Source organism: Mirounga angustirostris, unplaced genomic scaffold (genome assembly GCF_029215605.1).
Source record: "Mirounga angustirostris isolate CCGP_5_RB_7025 unplaced genomic scaffold, mMirAng1.0.hap1 SCAF_15, whole genome shotgun sequence".
Classification (NCBI taxonomy): Eukaryota; Metazoa; Chordata; class Mammalia; order Carnivora; family Phocidae; genus Mirounga; species Mirounga angustirostris.
Window position 1 is genome coordinate 54,168,385 of NW_026991723.1, and position 23,575 is coordinate 54,191,959.

Here is a 23,575-nt window from a genome sequence, read left to right on the forward strand (position 1 = left end):
ACCACATGTATCCCAAGTAAAGATTGACTGGGACATTGAGTAACTGCCTAGGAGCTTCGAGGTTTTAACTATGCTATTACTTTCTTGCTGAATTGCTGTGTTTTTCAGTCCTGTTATTCACTCTCAAACCAAGTAATATTGGCTGTGGATGAAGCTTATTACATTGCATAGGTTTGTTGTCAATGTGACACCAAGACCACCATTACTAGTCGAGTAGGGTGTGTGTGTGTGTGTGTGTGTATGAAATTCCAACTATATTCACCCTTCTTACTTTATTCTCTTACTCTTGGACACAAGGCAGGTAAGGAACTCATTATGTGGAATATTTCCCCTTGAAATGAATGTAATTGATAGATTCAGTGTCACTAACTCCTCTTGGATAATGGATAATCGCATGGCTGCACTACTTGGAGAGTGTGTGTTAGAGGAGGAAGGAGCTGACTTTACATTATTCACTGCTCCTGTCACTTAGAATCAGGTCTACATCCTGAACGAAGCAGAACAACTAATCTGGAACTGATTTAGTTTCTATTCTGGACCTAATCAGTGCTGTAAGACATTTAATTATTAGCAACTCAACTAGTTTAGTAAACTTAGAAAGGAAATGCATTGCTATGCATCGACAAACCTGCTTTCTTTTCTTCTTGGCAAATAGCCAGACTATTTCTCCCCACCTTTTTGCTTCTATGTTGATCTAAGTGACAAAATGTTGCCATGGAGTAAGATTGGAAATTATTGGTCACTTCTAGGGTAAAATAATAAAACACAGACATACCTTTTCCATTATCTAATTCCTTATTATCTGGCTGTAATTCTAGATTAATCTGGATACTGCTGGTTGAAATTTGAGAGAACTTGGGGCCCTGAATCAATGTTTGCAGAAGACTTCCGTTCATACTTACAACACATATAATGTCTTACGTTAGATAGTCAGTAAAAGGACTAGAAAGTGATGTTTTACTGGGTTATATCACAAAGATTTGAGGGTTTATCTGTTGCAACAGCTAGCATTATATACAATGACCCAATACTGAAATCAGTACAAGTAATTGGAGTAACAACAACAAAAATAAGTATTCGGCTTTAGATTAGGAGTTGGGCAGTGGGCAGGAAGAAACTGAGATTAGAGGTTATAAAGTTGGTGATGCATGTCTTTCAGTTGCAAGTATTTGGAAAAATGGTCGCCTGTGATAACTTAAGAGGCAAATCTCAAGATTGTAGATCTGGCATCTTCTGGCAAAGTAGTTAGAATGAAGTTTCAATGTGGGGGCGCCTGGGTGGCTCAGTTGGTTAAGCGACTGCCTTCGGCTCAGGTCATGATCCTGGAGTCCCGGGATCGAGTCCCGCATCGGGCTCCCTGCTCGGCGGGGAGTCTGCTTCTCCCTCTGACCCTGCCCCTCTCATGCTCTCTATCTCATTCTCTCTCAAATAAATAAAATCTTTAAAAAAAAAAAAAAAAAAAAAAAAAAAGAATGAAGTTTCAATGTGAATCGGTGATTTTTAGCCATTTGGGTCCAAAAAGCAATAGATGTGTTCAAGAGAATGGTTAGTTTCTAAGCTGAAATGAGAATATATTCAGAGTCTAGGAATTTGAGGCCTTCAATTGTTAGAAAAACCTAAAAATATAGGAAATAAAGATTGAAAACATTGCTTACTGGGAGGAATTTGCAGGGGTGTAAACACTAGGAGGTGAATTATTACTAATTATAGTCTGCATGGGGTTAGCATATTAATATTGAGTAGAACTGAATGTCACATGCTGTGGCAGGACCCTTTGACTTTGGGCTCTAGGGTTAACAAGAGAAGTGACTTGGGAAACATCAATCCCTTCCTTAATGTGATCACTAACTGGGTTCTAAGACTATTCCCAGTTTCTGCTGTAAATGGTACTAGTCCTGTCCTCCAGCCTTGTTCCTCTCTTCCAGCATTAATATCTAAAGGAACGTCAACCCCTCCCCTGGGGTGACTGGAATTGGGTGCAAGTTTTCCAGCTGGCTCTATGATTCATCAAACTAGTGATGCTAATTCCTGATATGTCAGTCAACCATTCAACAAGGATTACTGCCTCAAGTACCCATCTGAAGCTCATTTCCATGAAGTAAGGTGAAGTTTCCCAAGTTGTCTTGCTCTTCAGAAAGTCTACTTCCTTGGTGGAGACTAGCCTGCTGGTAATCAATTTTAGACAGGTTAATCCTTACCTTTCATTAGGACTTAAAACGACCTGCAGTGAATAGGAAGTGAGCTGGGAATACCGCACAACCTCCAAGGAAAATATTCTCTCAAATGACCCTGAAAATATGTCCATGAAAGATATTAAATAAATATTTTGAGGGCAAATCCAGGGACCACGGGGTAAGAGGGCAGACAAAAAGAAACAGAACCAGAGCCTAAAACGGAAACATACTCCACTACCAAGTCTGAGAAACAACATAATGCTTATGTCACAATATTTTAATATCACTAGAAATCTTACATTCTGCCAGTCAGTAATGACTGGGCTTGCTTATTACCTTTTCCGAATGGGAGATTTCACAGAAGTTATCCTGTCCCCGGTTTAACATTTTACACTGGGTTTAGAATGTGCAGAAAAACTATCCCCTTTATTTCAAATTTTTTCTAGATAAAAACACCCATGTCTATATCTCATGGACAGGACTACACATCACCTGAAGCTCCTGGATTTTGACCTTGATGAAGTGATTGCACAGTGCTTTGAGTCCTCTGTTTAAAGGTGGGTGATAGGATTTTATGTGTGGGAAGCAGGGCCAGCTAACTTTTCCTCTAGGCATAGTAAGCACAAGGCCTAGAAGCACAATACTTTCAGGGGCCCACAGAAATGCTTTGCTGCCTTTTAAAATCCTAAGAAGAAATGACTCAAAGAAAATATTTAGTATATAAAATTAATATGTTTATCTTGATACCAATGCAGTTTTAAAATATAATTGTAATGATTTTGGAAAAGGAAGTGTCCCAGGACACCGAAGTTTTTTAAAACCCTTGAAAATCATAATGTTGCCTTGGTGGGAATATGAATACAATGCATATTTGGTGACAAACTGTGCTAGAGACAATGGTATATGTTCAGTAAATACTTATTATTATTATTATGAATTTCATGGGCAAAGAGTTAAGCTATAGCAGCCAGGCTTCTTGCATCCTGATGTCTATTGCTTCCAATGAAGAGTTACAGGAAGTAAACCTCCAGTTTCAGGCAAAGATAGTTAAGACCAAATACGTCTTCTCCATCCTCCCTCTACTTCCTCATTCATTAGGTCAATTACAAAGATGCTCCTGGAACCTCAAGTGAGAAGAGCCTGGATCCCTGAAAAAACGCATCAGAGATCCCTGATGAGCTACCTCATACTTTGATATGAGCAAGAAATCATGTTTGTATTATGCTCAGTCACTAAGATTTGGGGGGTTGTATGTTACAGTAGCTAGTGTTATCTACCCTAAATAATACAAGGATAATTTCGATACCTCAGAATATTCTTTGAACTAATCTTCTCAATTAACAGACAATATCTTTGCTCATGATACATTTTATGACAAAAACACATTCACTTTCTGAATCCTAAGTATACTACAATAAGTTTTCAAAGGTGGGAAAACCATAACTTTTTTTCTGCCAAAGAATGACACATAAACTAGTTTTTCAATCCAACCCCTAGATTACATCTTAAAGAAATTCTCTATATTATATATTTTATAAAGGTAGAAATGCCATTTTTTTCTGCCACAAGATAACCCCTGATATAACTTCTTATTCCAACCTCCCCCACATACATGCACATCTCCCTTAAATTCCCTACCTTGTGAGCTTCAGTCTCACTTTCCATTTTTACATAATGAAAATAACATTATTCATGGTGATTGTCATAATTGTAATAGGTTTTAGCTTAGATACTACAGATAAAAATATTTTGTAAATTGTAAAGCAATAAATTGATGACTATTATGTTGAAGAATATAGATAGAAAAACCTTGCTACTTAGTAAAAAGACCAATCACTAACAGTAGTCAATTGAAAACATTTTAAAGTCTTCTAAAGGGTAAGAAAAAGGTGAAACGGAGAATAATCAAAGATAAACTTTGGTTAAAATCTTTGCTTTGTTTGGAGATTTGTATTATGGAATATGGGGGCCAAAAAAAGTTCCTTTCACACTACCTGAAAAGCAAGGTCTATTATCTCCAGAAACCTGTAACAGAGTAAGGTCTATTTGAGAAAACATTATGGCCAGATAGGACCATGACCCTTCATATTTTATTAGATATATGGGAATTAGAAATGTTTTTTCTTTAAGTCTGAAACACTAGACACAGTCAAATATTAAGTAAGGGGATCAATCAAATAACACATTTTATTTCCCTCTTGTTCTCCATTTTATGGATGAACTAATTGAAATTCAGAGAGAATTATTATTTCTTTCCCAAAATTTTCTTGGTAGTTTCAAAGATACTATCGTGCCAACTCTGCTAAACTACAACAATGGGTAAGCAATGAACTTCAAAAAACAATGTCACACCCATGATGAGCCAAAGAGAGTGGGTTTGAGGGTGTTTTTTTACAGAGGCTGTCTCCTAAACAGTGATCCCTTAAAATATAATGCCATGAAATAAACATTAAGGATTTATCTAAACTTGTTTAAGTTGCATGTGTTTCTATTTGAAAAGTTGCAGATTCCATATCTTTTATTGTTTCAGTTTTTGGTTAATGGTGAGAAAAACAGATTTTCTGCAATCTTATTCATATATGCCTGTCATCAGAGAGTACATCCTCTTCTTTATTTCAAATTTAATTTCTCTATTAGCTGACCAAACTAGTTGGGAATAAGTTTTCTTCATTCCCGTAAAAAATAAAATGTTTTATGTGCTAATTTTATCCTAAAACAGGAAAGTTTTTTTTCACTGAGTAAAAAAAAAAAAAAAAAAAAAAAAAATTATTAGGTGGCTTAATATTATTTTTTACTTGAAGACTCCACAATAATTTTAGTATGAAATATATTATTATTCAATGAACTACTTTGGAGTCATTTCAGATATTTTCCAAATACATATGTATGTATACACACAAAAATATATTTTAATTTCTCATTACTGGATACATATTAAGCAGTGAACATAAAAATACTTGGAATTTTATTCACAAAATAATGGAGAATATATCCTATTTTTTAAAGCCTATTTAAATAATTTGATTCTCATATATTTATCTCCAAGTTCAAAGCTCAAACCAAATAGGATTTTTTGTCAACTTGAGTGTATTGTTATGTAATTATCTTGCTTATTTGTTTTTGCGTGTATGTATATATATGAATGATATTTATATAAAGTCTCTATTGAAAGGAAGAACAAAGAAAAAACAGGAAAAAATGGATATAAGCAACTGTAAGTGAAAAAGAAAATTTAAGAATACTGGGGTATTTCCTGAAACAAACAAATAAAACCCAAAACAAAAAGAAAAACTGAACAGCCATATTTTAGGAATGATTAGAATTGGTTTATTCCTGGAGACTTTAGCAAGCAGGTATTCCTGGATATTCCAAACTGTCTCTTAGTCTAAATTTCTATGTTCCTGAAAATATTATTGGACCAGCATGGATCCATCTGCTTATTCCTAGACCAAACAACAAAGCCATGGATGCTGGAAACCACTCCAGCAGTAGGAAGGGAAATATCAAAATAGCAAAACAAAGTATAAATTTCAGCACATGTCTATTATAAATTCCCTATGATAGAGGGGGAGGGAGAAAGCATAAACAACTCTCTATATTTAATTCAATAAGGATTGCATATATGGAGGAGATATTTTTGCTTGGCTCTTCCAACTTTCCTAAGTACATTTGAAAAGAGCATATTCAATATTGACCCAAGTTGTTGGGCTACTATCGTCAAAATAATTTTAATCTGGTTTGGAAATGGTGCTATATATTAAGCATTCTATATATAGTGCTAAACCTTTTTCAACTTTGAGACATTAGTACAATTATGTAGAGCAATATTTGTATAAGATGGGTAATTGTGTTCCATGAATGACTTGGTTAATATGCTAGTATGTCCTTTCGTATATCTTATATTCCAATATATGGTGAAGAAAAAGGGGTAGGAACAAAAATATAACCTATTTGAGTGATTCTAAAGATCACTTTCCAAAGCATTAGACTCATTTATAATGTATATACATGTTTCCTATTCAAACTGATGCTGTAGATTTCATGCCACTGATGAATGGCATTGAGGTTCAATCTGTTGAAATGCGCTATAATTGTTACAATCTTGCAAATTAATTTAAAAATATTTACTAATTCTTAAGCCATAGCTCTTGTAGATTGTTGCTGTTTAAGAATGTTGTTCCAGCTCTGGTGTATTTTTCTTTTCAAAATATAATGTTCCACATTTTTATGTAAAAATATTTCACTTGTTCAATAGTCACATCTAGTTGTCCTTTTTAATACTGTACAAGCTAAATAAAACTTCCACATTTTTAAAGCACCTTCTGCCTTGTTAATTAAGACAATATTAAATGCTGTTACTTTCCACATTCTCCTTAACGTTTCAGTACACTTACTAAAGAGTATATCTATACTTCTATCAACAGACAGAATCTCTATCTACTTACAGCTCTATCTACTTAACTACACATAATATAAAATTTACCATTTTAACCATTTTAAAGCATACAATTAAGTGGCATTTAATTTATTCACAGTGTTGTGCAGCCACCACTACTATCTAGTTCCAGGACATTTTCATCACCCCAAAGAGAAACCAGTATGGACTAAACAGTCACTCCCATTCCCTCCTTCCCTCAGCCCCTGGAAAACACCAGTCTGCTTCCTATCTCTGTGGATTTGCACATTCTGGGATTGATATGAATGGAAAGAAATGTACGTGGCATTTCACCTCTGACTTCTATCACTTAGCACTGTGTTTTATCTTTTAAAAAGCAAACAAATAAAAGAGATACAACTTGATATTCCTTGTTGAAATTTAAACACACTTTTTGAAAAAGCAAATCTGTGTGCTGAGAAAAGCTCTAGTGCACAAAGTCGGTTGATAGAAGATGCTTACTCTAAACTTCATTTGGCATGTGTATGTGACTAAGTGGGGAGAAAGCACTTTTGATTTTGTTTATGGTAAATTGTAGCAGATGTCCTTGCTGTCCATGCCATCTAGGAATTGATTTACTATTTCTTTTTCCCAGTCTCATTTTTTTTTTTTTTTTTTTTTTTGTAGTAAGTAGGCAATAAGAAAATGAGAATTCACTCTCGGATGGCTTAACTCTAAGACATTTTGGAATGTTCCAGTCATTGGGAGAGCCCTACTTATGAGCCATTCACACTTTTTAAAATTTTATTTTATTATGTTATGCTAATCACCATACATTACATCATTAGTTTTAAGATACAAATAAGATGTTTTAAACTAAAAGTGTAAAGAAGCAACTGATAATGTAATTTCCAGATAAATGCAGATGAAAATGCCTCAAAAGGTAAGAAAGGAATACAGCTCTGTATTTATAAAAATTTGGATAGCATTATTTGTAATACTACCTCATCTATGTAGAAGCAGAATTATTTTTTCCAATCCCAAGATGTCAAAAAAGTTTGGAAAACTTTGTGTTGTTGTTCCTTCTCTTTTATTTATTTGTTTATTTATTTCTTAACTGAGAACTTACTCTTCTTGTACTCTACTTATAGGACTGTAATAACAAAAATAATAGTTTGAAAGAGGTAATTATCTTAATCTACTTTGGAATGTTATATTTTATAATTAAATGTTTCAAAGGTGTCGATATCAGAACAGAATCTAAAATGAGACCCATGTTCCCTGTATTCTCACCCCTAAGCCTACTGAATAAAAGATACCATTTTTAAGTATATTTATTTTTTTAATAATAAAAGTTATACAAAATGATAATAAATATAATCATATATGATGAGTGATTAGGAAGTAGTGCAAAAAGCATCCTTCTAATTTGAAGAAAAATTATTCTTCTGGAAACAAATTAATAAACTCAATGTAAAATTCATGTGAATGAGAGAGGATATTTTACAAATCAGAAGAAGCATATTAAAAATTATTTAAGGCAGGGTAAACTTCTTGTACCTAAAATTTGATTTAAGTAAGAGAAACTTCTAATAGATTGCATCAACAAATTTTTGGAAGTCATTTCAACACAACAGTTTTAAGCAGAAGTCTTAGATAAGGGGGACTCCTGTTAGTTTTTATTTCTAGTAATACTCATAAATGAGATGCTAATATATGGAAGTATAGCCGTTTCTTCTTTAAGAAGTTTATTCTACTGCAAGTCAGAAAAAAATTCAGCAGGTCTTATCACCTGAAGGAAATGTTAATGAAGATCATCTGGTTCTGTTTGTTCTAACTTCTTGCTTATTGAAGTAAACAACAAGTTTGGCTGTCTAACACTCTTACATTTTTAATTTTAGCTAATCAGTTCATAAAATTTAAATGATGATTTCTTTAACCTTGTGTGGACATCTGTGCTAAAATTGCTTAATAATTCTATTGGAATTACAATTTTTCCAAGTTTTAGATGGTGATTGTTTCCCTTCCGCTGGATGTGAATAGGAGAAAACACACAAGTCTGACAGTAACTTACACATATACAAAGGGACCCAAACTTAGAAATGAAAATTTCATCGGAGATAGGAGCATAGAGTGTGTGAAAGAATACACATTCTCATTGGCATACTTGACTTTCAGATTCTGTTATTACTTTAGGTAATTTTTTCTCTAGACTTCAACTCTGTGGGCTATCAAATTCCCTTTCTATTTAATCCAGAATGAATTGGATTTTAGAGTAGGTACCTGCTTAACTGGTACGCTCCCTGTGGCAGAAATGTTTGGTTGTCCGCAGCAACATACTGTTCTCCCCTTCCTCCTCCATGCATATTTAAGTAGTGTGTCAAAGTGTTAACCAGAAATACATCTCCTTGCTTTTCTTGTAGGTAAATATGGACATAAACCTAGGTGCTGGCCAATGTGATTCACATAGAAATCAATTACTGGAGAAGACAGTCAGAACACACTCAAGAAAGGGTTCTTATCCTTTTCTCACTCTGAGGCTTGGAATGCAGAGGCAGTAGTGACAGCCTAAGGATAAATGTGTCACTTTTGTAAGATTTGGGGAAAAGCTGGAAGTAGTTGTGTTGTCACCATCTATTCTTTTTTTTTTTTTTTAAGATTTTATTTACTTGAGAGAGAACAAGAGCAACAGAGAGAGAGAGGGAGAAGCAGACACCCCGCTGAGCAGGGAGCCCGATGGGGGACTCGATCCCTGGACCCTGAGATCATGACCTGAGCCGAAGGCAGGAGCTTAACTGACTGAGCCACCCAGGCGCCCCATCACCATCTACATAAATGACTAGCTTGTCATCATGGTTTACATGACAGATAATTACAATCCTACCATGCTTAACCTTTCATTTTTGAGTCTACCTAGGGAAAGCCAAAACTTAAACCAACAAAGAAATCCTTCTGATCATCACTTGTTTCTTACTTTAAAACTAGAATAAAGATGTCCTACACAGGGGATGTGTGGGTGGCTCAGTCGGTTAAGTGTCTGCCTTCAGTTCATGATCCCAGGGTCCTGGGATCGAGTCCTGCATTGGACTCCCTGCTCAGTGGGAGTCTGCTTCTCCCTCTGCCTCTCTCCCTGCTCATGCTCCCTCTCTCTCAAATAAATAAATAAAATCTTATAAAAGATGTTCTACACATATTAATGTTAGTATTATGATTTATTCATTAATGTCCTGTCCCTTTAATTAGTGTGAATCTGTCCAACCATGAAGCTCTGGTAATGTCCGTGTTCTAAAATTAATCTCCAGGGCACCTGGGTGGCTCAGTTGGTTAAAACTAATCTCCATAATATTTAGCTGTGTGACTTGGGAAGATATTAAACTTCATCAGGATGTGTTTCCTTATCTGTAAAATGAGGTAACACTACATACAATGAACTGTGTGTACATAGAAATTCCTCAATACATGTTAGTCATTGCTATAGCAAGGCTTGGGATAGGAACCAAACGATGCTGGCTTTTCTGAGCAACCAACTGAAATCCACAAGAGTTCACACCATTCTTAGTCACACTGGTTCCAAGAAATGAAATATGTGGCTCTTTAAGTATTCTACTCTGAGGTAGGAATATTTTAAATACTTTAAATAAATAGCCAGAGCTCTTAAATAAATCTCTCACAAATATGCAGTGTGGGACTGACAGCATTTCCTCCAGTGGGCAGAAGATTATAAGCATGTAAATTTTGCCAATAATGGGAAAAAAAAAAAAGTAAGAGTGGGTAGAAGTCTGTGGGAGGCAGAATTCTAAGACAGCCATTGTATTAGTTATGTAGGGCTTCTATAACAAGTTATCACAACCCCAGAGGCTTAAGATAAATTTATTTTCCCACAGTTCTGAAGTCTATTAGTACAAATTCAGGGTGTTATCAGGGCTGGTTCCTTCTGAAGGCTGGGAAAGAAGAATCTGTTCACCTCTCTCCTTGGCTTATAGATGGCTATCTTCATTTTCACATGGCATTCTCCTTGTATCTGTATGTGTTCAAATTTCTCCTACTGGTAAGGACACTAGTCATATTGGATTAAAACCCACCCTACTGAAATCATTTTAACCTGATTACTTCTGTAAAGACCTTATCTCCAAATAAGGTCATGTTGTGAGGTACTGGGGTAAGGACTTTAACGTAAGAATTTTGAGATGACACAATTCAACTCATAACATTCTTCAAGATCCCTGTCCCGTTACATGGGCCCTGCATTAATAGGTGCTTTTAAGTGTAATATGAATAGGATGGGATAGTAATTCCCTTTACTGATTGTTATATGGCAAAATATAAATCCCTGAGGGATTTTTTTTAGATCTATTTAGGTCTCCAGTCTGTTAATTTTAAGTTAATTTAAAGGGAATGAACCTGTGGGAGCCTGACCTATTTAGATGAGCCCTTTAAAAGAAGATCTGCAGGTTTGAAGCAAAAGATGCTCTTTTAAGAGCATCTTAGTTTATCCTGAATAAGCAAATTGCCATGTTGTGAGAGAGCCAAAGGGCAGGGAATGGTGGGCAGCTTACAGGAACAGAAGACCTGAGTCCTATAAATGCAAGAAAGTGAATTCTGCCAACAACCAATGAGGTTAAGAAAACCCTGAGTCTCAGATAAGATATCAGACTCAACTGATACCCTTTTATGTGAGCCTGGTGGGAGCCTGGGCAGGGCACCCAATTAACCTGCACCTAAGCTCCTGACCCATGGAAACTGTGAGATAACAAATTTGTGTTGTTTTAAGCTGCTAAATTTGTGGCAATTATTTTAAGACACAGCAATTAAAAAAGAACTATATGAGAAAAGAAGTGTTTAACAAATACATACCAAATGAAAGGTCGCACCTCTTTAGAAACAGATTTTACATTAAGCATGAGTATACCCAGAAAAAATGGTATTTTCGGCACATACTGATAAACCTACAGCTTCATGTTCATAGGAACTGACGTACGTACATAATGGATTTAGTATACAAAAAAAGGGGGGCTTTTGGGTATTTGGGTGAAAACTTGATTTTTGCCTCATAAAATATATTTCCTAATTTTATCATCTATTATTTTAGAGTATGCATAAAGAAAGTACCTTAGATGATACATACCAACATGTAAGCAATATTTATATATGATACAAGATAACCAGGTGGAATGTGAGAAGGGAGGAAGAATATGTATATTATGGATTAATACTTCATTGGGACTAGAGTCTTTTCATTAGTCACTTAATGGGTTAGGAACTCTGTTAGTCGGACTGAATTTAACCAAATCAAGTGTTGACAAATCAAAGGAAAGCAAAGTTGTAACATTAAAAAACAGAATCTGTACAGAGTCATTAAGAAGGAATTAGAGTTTATAGTGCTGGATTCTAGTCATTGAGTGATGCGGAATTCATTCTTTTCTATTGTTAAAGGAATAAGGGAAGCACATCAGATCCCAAAGAGGATGGCGGGCCTGGTTCAAATCCTGGTTGGTATGTTATTTAACTTCTCAATCACAGAAATCCATACTTGGATATGTCATGTCATTTAGATTTATGCTCTTAATTTAATAAAAGTCATTTTATGTTTAAACTATAAAGTTATTTTTTGAAAAGCCTTGCTCTTCTAAAATAAAAACTGAAGATGAAAATTTCTTTATTCTCCAAATGGGTATTTCTGCTAGCTCCTTCATTTTTAATCTTTCTCAGCATGGCTATGGTTCTGGTTGCTAGTTTTCATTTCCCTCCATGCACCACCAAACCAACATTTTGCACTCATACACTCTTGTATATTCCAAATTTGAACCAAGATATCATGAGTATCTTAGCATTATGTCTTCCTCCTCAACATCAACCCTGCACCACTTCCTTCTTATCACAGAGCTGGATGGGAGAGGACAGGACCCAGTCACGTATGAAGAGGTTTAGACTTTGAAGTGATTATTAATGCTCAGAAGTGGGATAAAATTAAAAGCCTGTGAAATAGAATAAATGCCATTCCACCTTTTGGGATTTTCCTCACCTAAATCCATCGCTTTCAATATGTTCAAATACTAGTTTTCTTAAATAACCCCCCCACCCCAACAATAAGCAGTCACATTTTTTGACCTTCCAGTTTTGGAAAATATTTCTGCTATAACCTCTTCATTTTTTTTTTCTAATGTGTACACAGTGGATTGAAGAAATTCCTGTTAAAATTCCTGCTCTACACTAATGTCCCACAGAATTTTAATTTGATTTATATTTCTCTTATTTTATTAGAAATAGAGACTCCATTTCATATTAATACTGCTTTTAAAAATTAAACAGTAATGAATGCAAACTGTTTTCACCATCCACTTTTAAAATGGCTAAAGCTATCAGTTGTTCAAGAAACCTTTTCAACCCATCTTTTATTTTACCAGTTTTTCTAGTAACATATTTTCTATTATACCAGTTGAGAGACTACTACACTACAATAATCTTTAGATCAATCAACTGACCTTAACTGAACACCTCTTCCAGCCCATTCTGAAGTTAACAATGTTTAAGTTTAATCTACTTGTATCTGTTCCTTATTTCTAATGAGATTGTGTTGGCTTGCTTTATTCCCTTAATTTCTACAATGCTTCTTCAGAAATGTTGTAAAGATTATGTCCTTACAAATAAAAATGTGAAATCTCAAGTGGATACACTGCATTGTTTTATATGCCACAGTATGACGTAACATTTGAGATGAAAAGCATCTGTTTTCAATGTTTATAATCTCTTTTATTTCATGAATGATAATGGAATAAGATAGTCAAAAGAAAATTTCATTCATTCTTCTCTTTTTAAAATCTTGTTCCAATTGACAACTTAGTAACTATTAAGAATATAGATAAATGTAGAGCGCTGGAACTATGTAAGTTGTTTATCAACTCCAAGTAAACCTGTCCAGCCTCCAGGATTTTATACCTAATGGCCATTGTTTGTTTGACTTGAACCTGCCATGACAGCTAAGTCAACTAGGAGTGGGCATATTTCCCAAGGGCAGCCCAACCAAAGCTCATGGGAATCAATTTGTGCTGGTAAATAAAGAGCTGAAGAGGAAGAGTCATGATCCTTAATGAGCCGGGGAGGAGTCCTTGCAATTTCTTGTAATTAAAATGCCTAAGTAGAATATTGAATAATGTCATTATCATTTATTCAAAATAATGCATAATTTAAAACTGCCTCATGAAAAAATTAAAACTAGAAAATGTTGAAATGTTTAATTCATTAAGTAGAGTTGAAATCCTTTTTGATTCTTTTAAATTTAATACTAAATTTTTGTGCATTGTATTATACATATATAAAATACATTTGTAATAGCTAAGACATAAACTAATACATGTAAATTAATCCATGTTTTTCGGTAGTTTAAAAAGAAAATCTGTATATGAGATGGATGCATTTGAATGCTACAGACCTACATTTTTAAGCCTTTTTAATCAATGACTTCCTTTTTTTTTTTTTCTAACTAGCACACCGGTTTTGCCTGCTGCAGAAAGATACTGTCATTTCATCTCGAGTAGTGCTCCTTATTTAAGGACACTGGTTCTTTTCTTTCAGGTTTCCTTTTACACACACACACACACACACACACGTATTTATTTATATATTTACATATATATTACATTATTTTTTTCCTTAAAGAAAGAACACTGTGAGATAAACTTGCAGTGTAGAGTTTTATGGCCTTTTTCTATGTCTTAAATCACATATATTGTGTCATGACTCTAGTAACTGGGAAATTTGGAAGCAGATCAATCAATTAAGAGTCATTGATGTATGTTCATAAACCTGCATTCTGGCAGATGTGAGAATCCCTGGACTGGAAGAAGGAAGAGAAAAGTGTATAGGGATGTGACTGAAATGTGGGATTAATAGTATAGAGATAAGATGGCCATTATTGGTAAAGTCTTAATAGGCTGAATGAAGCAAAATGTTCATACTGTTGTGCAATTTGTACTTGTTTTTTATGAAATGTACTGTGCATGTATAAAGCCTTCTTTGTTTTGACTGAATTTTGACAAGCCATAATTAATATAAGCAATCCTCAATCAGTCGACATTTAGATGGGACATTTAGATTTAGATGGACATCTAAATTCAAATGTTACAATGAATTACTGTGTACATAAGTCTACTATGCTTTTATCTACAGCTATGCATGTCTGTATTTACGTACATATTACAGGAGAGTTTACATGATCCATATTCCATTTGTTCAAATTTTCTTTCTGCCCTTCATTTTTTGTACTGAAATTTTGGGCTTCATAAGTCTGCTCCTCTCTCTAAATAATGCATTTCCAGTACTCAGTCTTAAAATTGCAAGTCCTTCTACTATATAAAGAAATATTAGCAAGACAAGAAGTTGAAAAAATTCAATTTCATAATGCTGCTGAAAAGCAGATATCCTTCAGAATAAAATCGTTCTTAGAAGAAAAACTTATGAAAATGTAACATTTTAAGACATCCAGTCTTAAGAAATTATGTTTTATAAAAATAACCTTTAGGGGCGCCTGGGTTGTTCAGTCATTAAGCGTCTGCCTTCGGCTCAGGTCCTGATCCCAGGGTCCTGGGATCGAGTCCCACATCAGGCTCCCTGCTCAGCGGGAAGCCTGCTTCTCCCTCTCCCACTCCCCCTGCTTGTGTTCCCTCTCTCACTGTCTCTCTCTCTGTCAAATAAATAAATAAATTTCTTAAAAAAATAAAAAAATAAAAATAAAAATAACCTTTAAACTCTAAAAGTATATAATAGTCACTAATTTGTTGCCATGTAATAATATTTAAATTGCCATCTGTGTTTACTAGAAATAACATTAGTTTTAAGTTTTCTTTGTTAAGCCAGAAGAGGATCATTGGCATTTTCTTCTTTCAATTTTTCTTTTTTTACATGAATAGCATCAGGAAAGACCAGGCTCACAGAAATTAGTAACACACATCTAAAAGACATGCAGTTTAATAAGAAAAGTGTACTTAAGTTCATATAGATCAGAAAAATTTTTACAAAATGGATTGATTTACATTCCTGCTAATAGCATGTGAGAGGGCACTTTCGTCTACATTCTTGACAACTATAGATCATATCAACATTCTCAGGGTCTAAAAGATAAGGACTGATAACTCATTATGATAGTTTTAACTTGCTTGTTAGTTGACTATCAGAGATGTGGAACACTGATATTTCTTTTTGTGTGGGTGCCTATTAATATCTTTATATATTATTGCTTGGTTATGTTAAATTTGTATCATAGTGCATAATGAAACATTATATGTTATATACATGTCATAAATGTAATGACAAATATTTAAAAGTGATTATTAAAACTGGTATTTAAATGTGTAAAATAAGTAAACATTCTTTAAACTATATAAACTTTGTTCTCATAAATAGAATTAACAAAATCTAAACTAAGGCATTAGTTCTAAATATTAAAAAATGTTTTATTACAATGTAATGAATGTAATGAAAAATGTTTTCATTACAACATTGTAAAATGGCATTGGCAAGTGAAATATGTAATAATATAGGAATTATTAACTGTACAATGATCTTTCATTATAGAATGAAAGACTTATTTGATGATTCAGTAATTTCATGAGTATTTTTTTATATTTTCGTATAGGATAAGAGTATCTCCCTCATCACAAAGCCTTTTCATTAACATCAGGGTTGCATATGACCTTGAACAACTCTTCTTGGCAATACTGAAACCACCAGCAAAAATCAATTGCTAATGCTATAGCAAAGCTCGATTTTAAAGTAACTTTTTTCCTGGCTTCCACAGACCTCCCCTCCTCCCTTCTTAGGCTTTTGTTTTAGGAACCTGGTACCATCCTAAAGACACGAGGAAGGAGGCTGGCAGCAAGTACACAATTCCTATCAAAATCAGCTAGACCCTATATGCCCCTATGAAACCCTCCAACCTCTTCCTCCTGGCAAATTTGCAGTTTTTTGAAGGCCATAACCTGCTGCAGGCCCTTTGCCCAGCAAAGCAATAAAGCTACTGTTCCTCTTTATCCCAAATGCTTCATGTTATATTTTGGCACAGAGGTCAGTTTTTGACAAGATCTTATCAGACTGGAAAATAGTCATTATACCGTTATGGGGCAGTTATTATAAATACATATTTATGTATTTCTATAATTATGCATGCAGGTTATATACATAGATAAAGCTTCATTCCATAAGAATTTACCTTTTTTTTCATTGCTTGTCAAAATCTATCCACATAACCAATTATACAACAGTAGCAGAGAATAAAGACTACTCTCGGGGCGCCTGGATGGCTCAGATGGTTAAGCGTCTGCCTTCGGCTCAGGTCATGGTCCCAGGGTCCTGGGATCGAGTCCCGCGTCGGGCTCCCTGCTCTTTGGGAGCCTGCTTCTCCCTCTGCCTCTCTCTCTGTCTCTCATGAATAAATAAATAAAGTCTTTAAAAAAAAAAAAAAAGACTACTCTCTGCGGAGAAATCAAGGAGGTTTCTGTGGAAAATAGGAGTATGTTTACCCTTGTGGAAGGCTTTAAAAATAGGTATTTTATGAGAAATAAAGAAGTGATAAGAAGTAAATCAGTAAAACATAATATGATAGAAGCCAAGGGAGGAGAAAATTTTAAGAAGCAAATGCATTTGGCAATGGAGTGGAAGAGATATGTGGATGAGATATAGATTGAGAAAAGTGCAATGAATTTAGCAATTTTTAGGCTGTTCATGAACTTCAAGAGGAGTAATATCTCTATTCTGGCAATCTAGTTACTAGACAGAAAGAGATTAAGGACGTATTTAAAAGCTAGAACAATATATATACCAGAAAACTTATTATTGAAGCATAACTTACATATGAAAAACTGCACAAATTGTAAGTGTGCAGCTCAACGAGTTGTCCCAAAGTGAACACATATGAGCCAATTACCCAGTTCAAACATCATGTTACCAGTACAACCAGAAAGACCTTCTTGTGTCTTCCTAATAATTACCAGTCTTTCTTCTCCAAGTTTAACCACCATCCTGAATTTTACCACCACGGATTTGCTTTGCCCATTTTTAAACTTCATATAAATTGAAAAAGGGTTACATGTATAATATGACGTTTGACTTCTGTTGCTCAATATTATGTTTGAGACTCGTCAATATTCTTGAAGGTCCCAGCAGATTTTCTTCTCCCCCCCCATATAGTTTGCCATTATACAAATGTTTCATAATTTATTTTCCATTCTATTATTGATGGACATTTAGGCTGTTAAGCAGTCTATGCCTACTTTTCCTCCTGTCAGGCCATTTGAGTCTGCATGTGCCAGTGAACAATCCCTGGCTGGCTAAAGGGTCCTCAGTTTGGGCCCCCAAAACCTCCTTCTCTTCTCTAGCAGAGGGTTTCTCTGACCCCGAGGGATCTTGCACAGCCCTGTGTGGGCACAACCTGGAAGTCATTGCTAGGGTAGCTCTCAGCTCAGGGGAATGGAAACAAACAGAAAAACTCCCAGTTTTCTTGCCTCATGTAGGACGGTTCTGAGTTGTGTTCCACCTAAGTCTCAGAGGGTTCTCGGAAGACTGGATTCCAGTTGCTCACTGCTGCAAGCTGTTCCTTTTTCCTTCTTCCCTCTCTCACTTTCAACATTTTCTCATGTGTCTCAACTCATACTAGTCCTTGTTTTTGTGTCCAGTTTGAGGGGAACCTAACTAAAGCAGTTAGCTCCAGAAAGACATTACCTTGGGAAAAGGACTTCAATATTTCCTTCTGGAATTTTGATGATCAACTGGTAACAAAGGCCACACTGGGGGCGCTGGGTGGCTCAGTGGGTTGAGCGTCCGACTCTTGGTTTCCACTCAGGTCATGATCTCAGGGTCCTGGGATTGAGCCCTGCTTCTGCTCCACGCTCAGTGAGGAGTCTGCTGGAGATTCTCTCTCCCTTTCTGCCTCCCTCCGCCCCTGCTTTCACTTGCATCTCTCTCAAATAACTCTCAAGAAAAAACAAACAAACAAACATGACAAAACACTGCTGGTCGATGCGAATGAGACACCTGGCATGCTGTCACATTACAAACACTAAGACCTTCATCTCTAGTGATGGATACTGAGTGGAACAGCAAGCACGTGTTGTGCAACAGGTCTGGCATTTAAATCCGTAAGGCCAAAAGTAATGGCAAGGACTGCGGCTTTGGCTGGCTTTTGTGAACTTCTCTAGAAGGAGGAAAATGATGCTATTTTTTCTCACATTATTTTCTGTATTTTTGTCTCTCGTTCCTTCAATATGAATATTTTTCTTCTGAGATATCTTTCAGAAGAGTAATTCTCTCTTTAGCTATGCTAAACAAGCTATTAAAGACATTTTACAGAGTTCAAGTTATTTTTTAGCCCTTAAATTTCCATTTATGTTTCTCATCTTACTCCTGAAATTCTGTTTTATTTCCTTGAACATGTTCATCGTAATTATTTTAAAATCTGTATCCCTTAACTCCATTAGCTTTATTTCCCGAGTCTCTAATTACTGCCATTTTTTTTTTTTCATTTCAGTTTGAGTCCTCTTGTATGTTTCATGAGTTTTGATTGATGGTTGAAAGTAGTACATGAAGAATTTTACACATCATTTAGGTCATAGTAGGATATCTGTATTTTATTATAAAGTCAGGCTAAGTGAAAATTCTCTTAACCCAATCAGGGACTGAAATGATGGTAAACTGTTCTTAGTTTTGTTAGCAATGGTCTGTTTCAGTTACTCCTAGAACATTTCTCTTCTGGGTCCTTACTAAAATACTAGCATATTTACCAGCTCCATGACAGGTCCTGCACTTCACTACTTGCTTCTCCTCTGTGTGAGAGTGCAGAAAAATCTGCTCAAGGTCTCAAGTCTCTCAACAGGACTTTCAAAGTTGGCATTGTTGAAATGTGGTGTTAAATGCTATGCTTCCTCACCTCCCTCTCAAGATTTGACCAGTCAGCTTTCAGATACCATGAAACAGATTTTTTTAACATTTGCTCATTCATTCTCTTGAAAAGTATTCATTTGAAATAATCTCATTCACATTACTAAAAACAGAACTCTCCACAAATTTTTTCTCAGTCAGTATTTGAAATACTCATTTTTAAGGTATTTTAGATATCCTGATATATCTTACATTAAAGATTTTTACGTGTAATGTATTTTTATATAAATATACACCTACTTTTACTACAGATATTTATAGACTGGTAATTTGTCTTACTCATCTTCATAAGTTGTCTTGTATGGTAGGCCCCCCCAATCCGAGTTGCCATATTGAATAAAATATAAATGGTTATTTTTTTATTATTGATGCTCTTCAACTAGTCTTAAAAATAGATCTATCCCAACTTAGCTACTTTTTTGTTAGAAATAAAAAGAATTTGTTTTCATTTTATTCATCATTTTTCATTTCCCTGATTTGCACAGTAGTTATTGTATCAAATTATAAAATGGTTTTAGATGGCTGTAGCATTTGCTAATAACACCCTACCTTGATAGCTTGTAAATGTAATATCCACCTCATTTGACTAACTTGCAATTTGTTTTCTTGCTTGAAATATCCCCTTCTTGAAAACTTAGTACACCTTGGGCAGTGCCAGTGAATGGTGATTGTTACATTTGCTGAGAGGTAAAATTACCCCACAGTAAGATTCCAGCCAGTGCCTGATAGAATCACCTGAAAATCTACTACCTACTGGGCTTTATTACTGACAGAAAAAAAGATGCATTTCTTAAATATTTGAAAGAATATAAATGTAACAAAGTTAAAAATGATAACTTCACTTTTCTAAGGACAACCAGCTTCTGTCACTGGCCAACAAATTAACATATCTGTTATTAGAATGATATATAACATAAAAATAAAGCTAAAAATGTCCCATAAAGATACGCTATTACATAAATTGAATGTTTTTAAGAATAACTCAACAATGTTAATTTTATGAATTTTTTTGTAAGAAAGGTATTTTTCAAAGATTCTTTTTATACCAATTTAAGAGAATATTTTCATGCTAATTTATACTTTAGATATCAACATAATCCTTTTCTGCCTTAAGACATAAGTGATAAATTTTATACATATTTCATGTAATTTGAGGTTAGATATATAGGATTTGTTTTCTCTTAAAATACCTCCTTTAAAGGTAGTTATTAATTACTAATTACTTATTTCTTTTTTTAAATTTTATTCTTATGTTAATCCCCATACATTACATCATTAGTTTTATTTTTTTTTTGCATTTTCACATTTTTTTTATTCTTATGTTAATCCCCATACATTACATCATTAGTTCTAGATGAAGTGTTCCATGATTCATTGTTTGTGCACAACACCCAGTGCTCCATGCAGAATGTGCCCTCCTCAATACCCACCCCCCTCCCCTCTAGAACCCTCAGTTTGTTTTTCAGAGTCTATCGTCTCTCATGGTTCGTCTACCCCTCCGATTTCCCCCGCTTCATTCTTCCCCTCCCGCTACCTTCTTCTTCTTCTTTTTTTTTCTTAACATATATTGCATTATTTGTTTCAGAGGTACAGATCTGAGATTCAACAGTCTTGCACAATTCACAGCGCTTACAAGAGCACACACCCTCCCCAGTGTCCATCACCCAGTCACCCCATCCCTCCCACCCCACCCCCCACTCCAACAACACTCAGTTTGTTTCCTGCGATTAAGAATTCCTCATATCAGTGAGATCATATGATACATGTCTTTCTCTGTTTGACTTATTTCACTCAACATAATACCCTCCAGTTCCATCCACGTCGTTGCAAATGGCAAGATCTCATTCCTTTTGATGGCTCCATAATTACTTATTTCTTTATAGAAACTCTTTGCCTTCAATAATTAAAACAAGGTAATTTGCTTTGATATGTTTTTAAATAAATTTTCAGGTATAACTTACATATGATAAAATGTACCCATTTTACATGTACGGTGCAATAAGTTTTGACAAATATATTCGCCTGTTTACCACAACTCCAAACTACAGACATATCATCACTCTGGAATGTCCTCTTTGTCTTTCTGTAATCTGTTAACTCCAGCCTGCCACTGATTTGCTTTCTGCTGTGATAAATTAGTTATGTCTTCTCTAGAATTTATAAAAATTAAATCATATGTATTCTTTTGTGCTGGTCTTCTTTTTTCTCAGCTTAATATTTTTAAGGTTAGCAATTTATTTTAAATGTACAACTTTTTAAATACTGTAATCAAAATATTCTATAAACATAGTACTTATTGTATTTCTATACTCAAAATACAAATTACAGTTATTGAGAAACCAATTTTGCCAAGAACAGATGAAAGCAAAAGGATTAAATGTGCCTCAGTGGACAAAACTGTTAGTTGGAACCGCCTAATATCTAGTGAGATTTACGTACCATGGTGAACTCCCACATTACTGCAGATACAAAGTAAAAGATAACTGGTCAGGGTAATCTACAGTTGTCAATTTCGTAGGAAAGAACTCTGCCTTGCTAAGAAACCAAACAAACTGCTTTTGAATAACCCAAACTCCTCCACACTCACAATGAGTTTTATTTATTTTTTTCTTTATTTTTTTTCTTTTTCTTTTTTAAATTTTATTTTATTATGTTATGTTAGTCACCATATATTACGTCATTAGTTTTTGATGTAGTGTTCCATGATTCATTGTTTGCATATAACACCCAGTGCTCCATTCAATACGTGCCCTCCGCAATGAGTTTTAAATCAAATGAAGAAAAGAAAACAGAAGTACAAACTGAATTTCAGCCCAGAAAGTTACAAGTATATAAAGAAAAGAGGGAGAATGTAGAATTTCACACACACACACACGCACACAGAGTCCTTCTCTCTGACATAGAAGTAGGACCTTGACATACTGGCAGGATTTTATCAAATAGAGACTAAAGCTGAAAAAGTGATTTCAGACAGAGGAAACAATATGAACAAAGGTAGAGAGATGAACAAAATGCTCAGAATACTAAAATATCACTGCTTGGTGAACGTGAAAGGAAATAATTGAAAATTAGGCTAGAAATGTAAGCAGAGCAAATGCAGACCATGGAAGTTTTCACATGCTAAACGACAATATGTTTCTTTAAATATTAGGAACGATAATGAAGATTTCGAGTTATTGGATAGGATGTTTTCTACTATCTAATAATATCAGTCAATTCCCATGATATAATGATATATAGAATTGGAGATAGTTGGAATTCTGGTTTAAGTCTGACTTCAATGGAAAACCTCTAGTGGTTCACAGGTATGGAATATGCTGTCCCATACACTCCTATGTAATTGTGTGCATGTGTGTATAAATGCATGGGTGTATATATGTATTGCGTATATATTAAGGATAATCTATCAATTTTTATTTCTTGAAAGTTTTTAACATTTATAGCGATTGAACAATGTTAAATACCTACGAGGCAACTGAAAATTATCATATGGTATTTTTCTTTAGCCTTAACAGTGGAGTGCAACATATTAATGTGTTTCTTTATATTGAGCCACATCTGCTTTCCTGGAATAAATTCCATTTAGTTATGACATGCTATATTTTTTAGTATGTTCGTGGTCTATTCACAAATATTTTATGTGAGATTTTGCATTGATATTCTTAAGTGAGTTTGCTTGTAGTTTTCACTTATGATACAATCTTTTCATGTTTTATGATGAATATGTACTAGCTTCATATAATAAGTGTGGAAGTTTTCACTTCATTTCTATGCTCTGAAATTTAAGTAGACTTATGACTATCTTATTCTTAAAACTCCTCTGGGAATTTATCTGAGCCTGGTGCTTTCTGTTGGATATGCTTTACATTTAATTATATTTTGCTATTTATTTAGTAATCTCTCCTTTTTGAATAGTGTTTGGTGGATTTAGACTTTTCTATTCCTATAGAAGTAAATTTTGGAGAGTTTAATCTTTCTTAAAAATGTGCTTTTCAATGAATCGTGGAACACTACATCAAAAACTAATGATGTACTGCATGGTGACTAACATAACATAATAAAAAAAAAAAAGAAAAAATGTGCTTTTCAGCTAGAATTG